This window comes from Argopecten irradians, chromosome 9, assembly GCF_041381155.1.
Source record: "Argopecten irradians isolate NY chromosome 9, Ai_NY, whole genome shotgun sequence".
Classification (NCBI taxonomy): domain Eukaryota; kingdom Metazoa; phylum Mollusca; class Bivalvia; order Pectinida; family Pectinidae; genus Argopecten; species Argopecten irradians.
Window position 1 is genome coordinate 20,838,507 of NC_091142.1, and position 6,678 is coordinate 20,845,184.

Genomic DNA, 6,678 nt, shown 5'->3' on the forward strand with positions numbered 1-6,678 from the left:
AACAAGAGGCCCATGGGCCTTAACGGTCATCTGACTATTGGCACAATACAACATAGTCGTTTAAAGATTTTAAGACATTTTGACACCTGTGATCTTGAATAAGGATCAATGTCATTTTTTTAAACAAATATGGTAGCCCTTCATCCCAGCATGTCACAGGCCCAATATCAGGTCTCTAGGGCTCTTATTTATTCACAAAAAAATATTTCAAGATTTTAGCCTATTTGACCCCTGTGATCTTGGATGAAGGTCAAGGTCATTCATTTGAACAAACTTGGTAGCTCTTCATCCCAGCATGTCCCAGGCCCAATATCAGGACTCGTATGCATAAAAAATCTAAGAATTTTCTTAAGTTTGTACTTAAGTAAATTTTCAATACACTTAGTTAAGCAAGATGCTTAATTTCTGTTGCATAAATATTCTAAGCATTATGCTTAGCTGTTTTTTGCTAAGCATATTGCAAAAATCTTAGATGGCTCGTTGTCAATGGCGAGACATCATGTTTCCCGTACTTTTTGTTTACAAATAATATCACGCGGACAAACACGTGCGCGATCGTCGCCTGCTTGACTAGCTTCTCTGAAAAAAATGGCAACGAATAGTGTTGAGACACCAAGCAAAAAGCGGAAACCAAACTGGACGGCAGACGAATGCTTGCAGCTAACAAAACTTGTTGAAGAGAAGAAGGATGTTATCAGGGCCAAGTTTGGTGCGGGGGTTACGACCCAGAGGAAAAGGGAAGCATGGCAGCGCATAACAGATGCCATCAACGCCAGTTCTACTGTCAGACGAAGCGTAGAGGAGGTAGAAAAAAAATGGCACAACCTCCATATGAAGGGGAAGGCAGAGTTGTCTGACCACCGCAGACAGGCAGTGATGACAGGTAATTACTCGTAGTTCGATCATGATCATTACAGTTGTAGGCATAAGCATCATTACGTTGAATTAGGCCCCTATATAGCAGACGACTCGCCTTGATCTGTGATCTGTTGTGCGACAGTCATGACTGGTTAATGCAGTTTAATAACAATTTCATTTCTACTTACTTTACTTTGAGTGTAAAATCACAACAGATCGTCAAATCTCTGTTAGCCTAATTCTCAACATCTCGATGGGCGGTGCAATGTTTGCTGTGTCGGGTTGTCGTTCTTTGAATTGGAATGCTCGATTTACTTTGTCATCTCTATTACGGTACTATTGCAATATATAAGTTTCCGACAACTGAATGAAGTTCCATATGAATACTACATAACCTGATCATGATTTATAGTAATAATTCAACTATAGACAGTAGCTAAGTTTGCACTTGTTTTGTATTATGTTTTGGCGAGAAACGATGACATACAGACGTAATTTATATATTGCAAACAGGTCGGAAACAGTAAATCGAATACGCCTAACATCCATAAATAGTATTAGTACCGCCCAATTATGAATATTGATAAGTTAAGACCAACCCTCCTACCAATACTGTCCAATAGTATCTTCAACAGTCAATTATATATAAACACAACGACCACTCTTATTTATAATCAAAAACAGAGTTTCCCATATTTGATTACAGACATCTTCATTTATTGTCATTATACATGTAGATATTTAGATCTATAAATGAACAATACAGATTATGATAAGCTGTTTTTAAAATCATCTGTACTACATAACATTATTTTCATTAAGGCTTAGCTTACATCTATTTACTATTGTTAATACAGATTGAGATATACAAGCTTACATGCATTGTCTTATAATTACAAATACATGTATCTGTAGTTTTAAGATAAATATTTTTGTTGTTTAAGGAATTAAGATATTTGTATTTTGAAAATGTTGATAAATTAATTTCATTAATTAAATTGCAGATCTATACAATCATGTATCTGTAATTTAATTTTGATATCTATAATTTCATTCAGGTATATACTTTTTTTTTAAATGCAGACATATGTAAATGAGATACCTATACATATGAGATACACAGTGATACATATACATATGAGATACAGATAGATACAGATACATATGAGATACAGATATATGTGAGATACAGACATATGTTAATACAGAAACTGAATATAAAAACTCCAACTGGCTTTTCATAATATGTCTTATTTTCTGTAAATCTATTTATTTTCTTCTTGCAATAAACCTGTTTTTTTCCCAATGGATTATTGCCTGATTATGTCACACTAATAAAATGCCTTGCATATACACAATTGTGTACTTTGTTGATAAAAAATGAAATACAGCTGTATAGTAAAAGAAAAAAAGGCCACAGATTCTTTTTCATGTAAATATATTATACAATTACATTTTCTGTACTTATATTCTGATTTCAGTCAAAATTAATATTGATAAATGGAATTATAAATGGTAAATAAACAACCTTAAATGCATACATGTACTCAATTTCAGGTGGTGGTCCATCTTCTATGCCCCAGATCAGTCCAATTGCTGAGGCTGTGGGCAATGTAATTGGCCTGGATAATGTGTCCATTTGTGGCATTGATGGGGCAGTGGACACATCAATGATGATGCTTCTAAACACTGACCCAGTCTTTCCATCAATCTCAAGGTATTTTATGACAGATTATAGGGCTAGTTGAAAATGTACATGCAAATTACTAGTTCATATCAAGTACAAAATATTTGGATCTATCTTTCCAACTCACATATTTGTAAAGGAATTATGGTATTCATTCTGCAAAAGGAAGCTTCAAATATAGCCAAAAATTAAGTTTTGGTGCATTTATTGTAACTTCAAAAGTAAAAAAAATATCAATGTACATGTATATGTCTATGTACATGTTTCAATGAACATGTATGTATGAAATTTCAAATTTCATGTTTTTTATTATTTTTATCATTAATATTTGTTATCATTTATGAATTTATGGCATATATTATCATGAAATGATGTACTACATGTATTGTCAGTTAGCTTTAATCCTTTAAATTGTCTTTATAACAGACCCCCATGCAGCACCATAACAACAGAGATCATGCCTTCATGTGCAGCTACCATCTTGCCATCATGCACAGTAGCTTCACCCCTACAATCAGATGACAGCACTGCAGGGATCCAGCAACTCAGGAAGCAGAAGCTGCAGCTGGAGATAGAAAATTTGAAATTACAAAACAAACTTCTCACTTTGAAAATCAAAAGGATAAATGATAATGAATGTTAATTAAAACTCAAATAATAAATTAATGAAATCTATTGCTTGAGTGTTATTTTGATATAATGCTTGTACATTATGTACATAACTCTGCAAATATCATCAGCTGATTTTTAAAAAATAATGATAAAGTACCCGGTAGATTAAAAAAACCCTGGTCAGTTGAAAAAAATAAATAAGTAAAAATCAAATAATATTGAGCTTACATCAAAAGTGATTACAGACAATATGGGTTCTGTAGGCTCTGCCATCAACAGGGTCCTCTTGGATACTATTAGCATCACCCTCACAGTTACCATCATCTCCATCTTCATCATCACCATTATCAAGCTGTGGCATGTTCAACAATTTAGCAATGTTATGTAGAATGCCACAAGCTGTGATTAATTTGCAGACTCTCTCTGGTCTCAATCTTATCTCTCCATGCAGCACGTGGAACCTTCTCTTCCATTGCCCAATAGCTCTTTCCACAATACACCTGGTAGTTTTGTGTGCACTACAAAAGTGAACCATTTGTTTTGATTAAATGTTTTTATTGTAAAATAAATCCTCAATTAAAGCTTGAATTGATTTGCAAAGTCATGTCAGTTTAATACACTGTATACAGTGTGCACTTCATAGATATATAGCAATTTAGGTAAATATATCAATAAAATTCAATATTATAGTTCAATTCTGCTAAAATGTGCATCAGAACCACCAATTCTCAATTCATTTCATATCATTTAAATATAAGGTTGAAATTTCTATTTTACCAAATTATTGAATTATGATTATAAGTCAGTTGACATCTGATCATTTAAGGATACATGTTGTGTATAATATATCTTAAAAGCATAAAAACAAATAAAAATGTCAGCTACATGTACATGTACAGTGTATACACATTCACAATGTACATGTATACAACTATATGTGCATATTTATATCAAAATTAATCTGAAACTATTTTAAACCTTTGCTTGATTTCTTAGATAACATGGTATGAGGTAGGCTAAAGACACCTACAAAATGATAATGTTTATTAATAATGTGACTTGATTTTTTTTACTGGAAAAAGACTGTTAATTTTAATCTGCCCACTCATAAATCAATTAAATTTATTATGAAACATATTAGATCAATGTACTAACAGATATTCTTTTTGAAATGATCAAGCACAACATTAAATTTCATGATCAAATTAATTAACAAAATGTGCAATAATTATATACAAAATGTATATATATATGCAATATTAAAAATATGGTAATCTAAATTAAACATGTATTGTGATGTGGTGAAACACACCCTATACATGCATATGGTGTCTGTTATTTTTATAAATACTTGAAATATTTAGACATGATGAAGTTCTCTATTTTCTATTGTTTTTTTCAACTATGATGTTCAAATATTGGGATTATCCCATTCTGAAACCCCTCATATTTACAACTAGAGTTAGTTCCCTTTTCGAAAACTCTCCAATGCAAATAATAACAGTAGCGCGAGTGACCGCGAAGATTGTCAATAAAGGGTAACACAATTTTAGGAACATATACCTGTTGTACCGAGTCCACTGTTGTCCGTTAGTGGGTTTTGAGGTAGGGTGTCAAGAGCCAGTTTTTTACAAGGATTACCCAGCGCTATCGCCGCCAAGTAAGTGACATTTTACCGGCTCCATTCTCGCCTCAAATAATGCGAGACCACTTTTACGAAGGATTTCTCGCGTCGTGTGGTGACCCTGGCCATCTCGCAACTGGGTCTAAAATACGGGAATTTGCATCTACACAAATCTGTACATTGATGGAATGGAAGTTTTTTCTGTTTACAAATCTGGCTTGTTGATACTGGGGCGTAAAATAATACGTATATGTGTGCCGTCAATTGCTCCAATAACCCCCGGGAACCTCGCAACTGCGATAACAATCTGCTTTGATGTTTTCCTCACAGCCTCAGCAGAAAAATAGGGGAATGAAATGAACTTGGAAACGACTTCCTGGCGGTTTAAAGCATTTGTCTCACTCTCTGGATAATCGGGATAAACGGTTGACTGGTCAACATTGAAATTATCGCCACTGCAGAGTTGCATTTTTCCCTGTAGCATAGAATCTCAGTGCTATTAACACCTGAAATAATGTGAATGGTAGGCTGTGTGATTCCGTCCTGTGGCGGGGGCATATAATCTTTGACAATATCGTTAATAAAAAGGATCCCCTCCCTGTCAATCCTGAATCTTTGATAAAGTTCAAACCCGTCCATAGTTTTGAAGTGGATCCAACCATGTCCCTGAACATTCTTTCTCTTCTCAATGTCCTTACAAACTGTTGTAGGTGGATTATTCTGTCCATTAGCAGCGGTCATTTTGGAAAGATAAGCATCTTGCTTAACGATTTGAGACAGGTAAGGGGTGGTTGTTTAATGTTAAGAATATTCTTAAGTGTTAAGAAAAATCATGCAAGCCACTTAACAAGATAAGCAATATAAAAATATCAATATGCTTAGCGGAATTTTGTAACTTAAGCATATTCTTAACCATTTAAGATTTTTTATGCATACGAGTCCAGGTCTCTAGGGCTCCTAGTTAGGGTCAAGAAGTCGTTTAAAGATTTTGACCTATTTGACCCCTGTGACATTGAATGACAGTCAAGGTCATTAAATTGAACAAACTTATTATAGCCCTTCATTTTAGCATGTTGCTGGCCCAATATGAGTATCCTGGGCCTTTCAGTTCTTGAGAAGAAATCATTAAAATATTTTAGCCTATTTGACCCCTGTGACCTTAAGTGTGAAGGACTCAAGCTCATTCATTTCAGCAAACTTTGTAGCCTTTCATCTCAGCATGTCACGAGCCCAAAATCAGGTTTTTAGGCCTCTTATTTATTCATAAGAAGTTGTTTAAAAAGATTTTAGCCTATTTGACCCCTTTGACCTTCAATGGAGGTCAAGGTCATTCATTTGAACAAACCTAGTAGCCCTTCATCTCAGCATGTCACATGCCCAATATCGGTTCCCTAGGCCTTCTGCTTCTTGAGAAGAAGTCGTTTAAAGATTTTAGCCTAATTGACCCCTGTGACCTTAAATGAAGGTCAAACTCATTCATTTGAACAAACTTATTAGCCCGTCATCCTGTCATGCCACAGGCCCAATATCAGTACCCATGGGCCTCTTAGTTATTCACAATAAGTTGTTTAAAAGGATTTTAGGCCTATTTGACCCTGTGACCTTAAATGAAGGTCACGGTCATTCATTTGAAGAAACTTGGTAGCCCTTCATTCCCAGAATGCCACAGGCCCAATATCAGTACCCTGGGCCTTTTTTGTTCTTGAGAAGAAGGTTGTTTAAAGATTTTAGCCTATTTGACCCCTGTGACCTTGAATTAAGGTCTAGGTCATTCATTTGAAGAAGCTTGATAGCCCTTCATCCCCGCATTCCACAGGCCCAATATTTGTACCCTGGACCTTTTCGGTTATTGAGAAGAAATTGTTTAAAGATTTTAGCCTATTTGACCCTTGTGACC

General features: G+C 34.8%; 2 pseudogenes; one reads left to right on the forward strand and one right to left on the reverse strand.

Moving 5' to 3' along the window:
- Positions 1 to 405: 405 nt before the first annotated feature.
- LOC138330617 (nuclear apoptosis-inducing factor 1-like) lies at positions 406 to 3,188 on the forward strand (annotated as a pseudogene).
- A 198-nt stretch (positions 3,189 to 3,386) lies between these two features.
- On the reverse strand, positions 3,387 to 5,522 carry LOC138330618 (putative nuclease HARBI1; annotated as a pseudogene).
- Between the last annotated feature and the right edge of the window lie 1,156 nt (positions 5,523 to 6,678).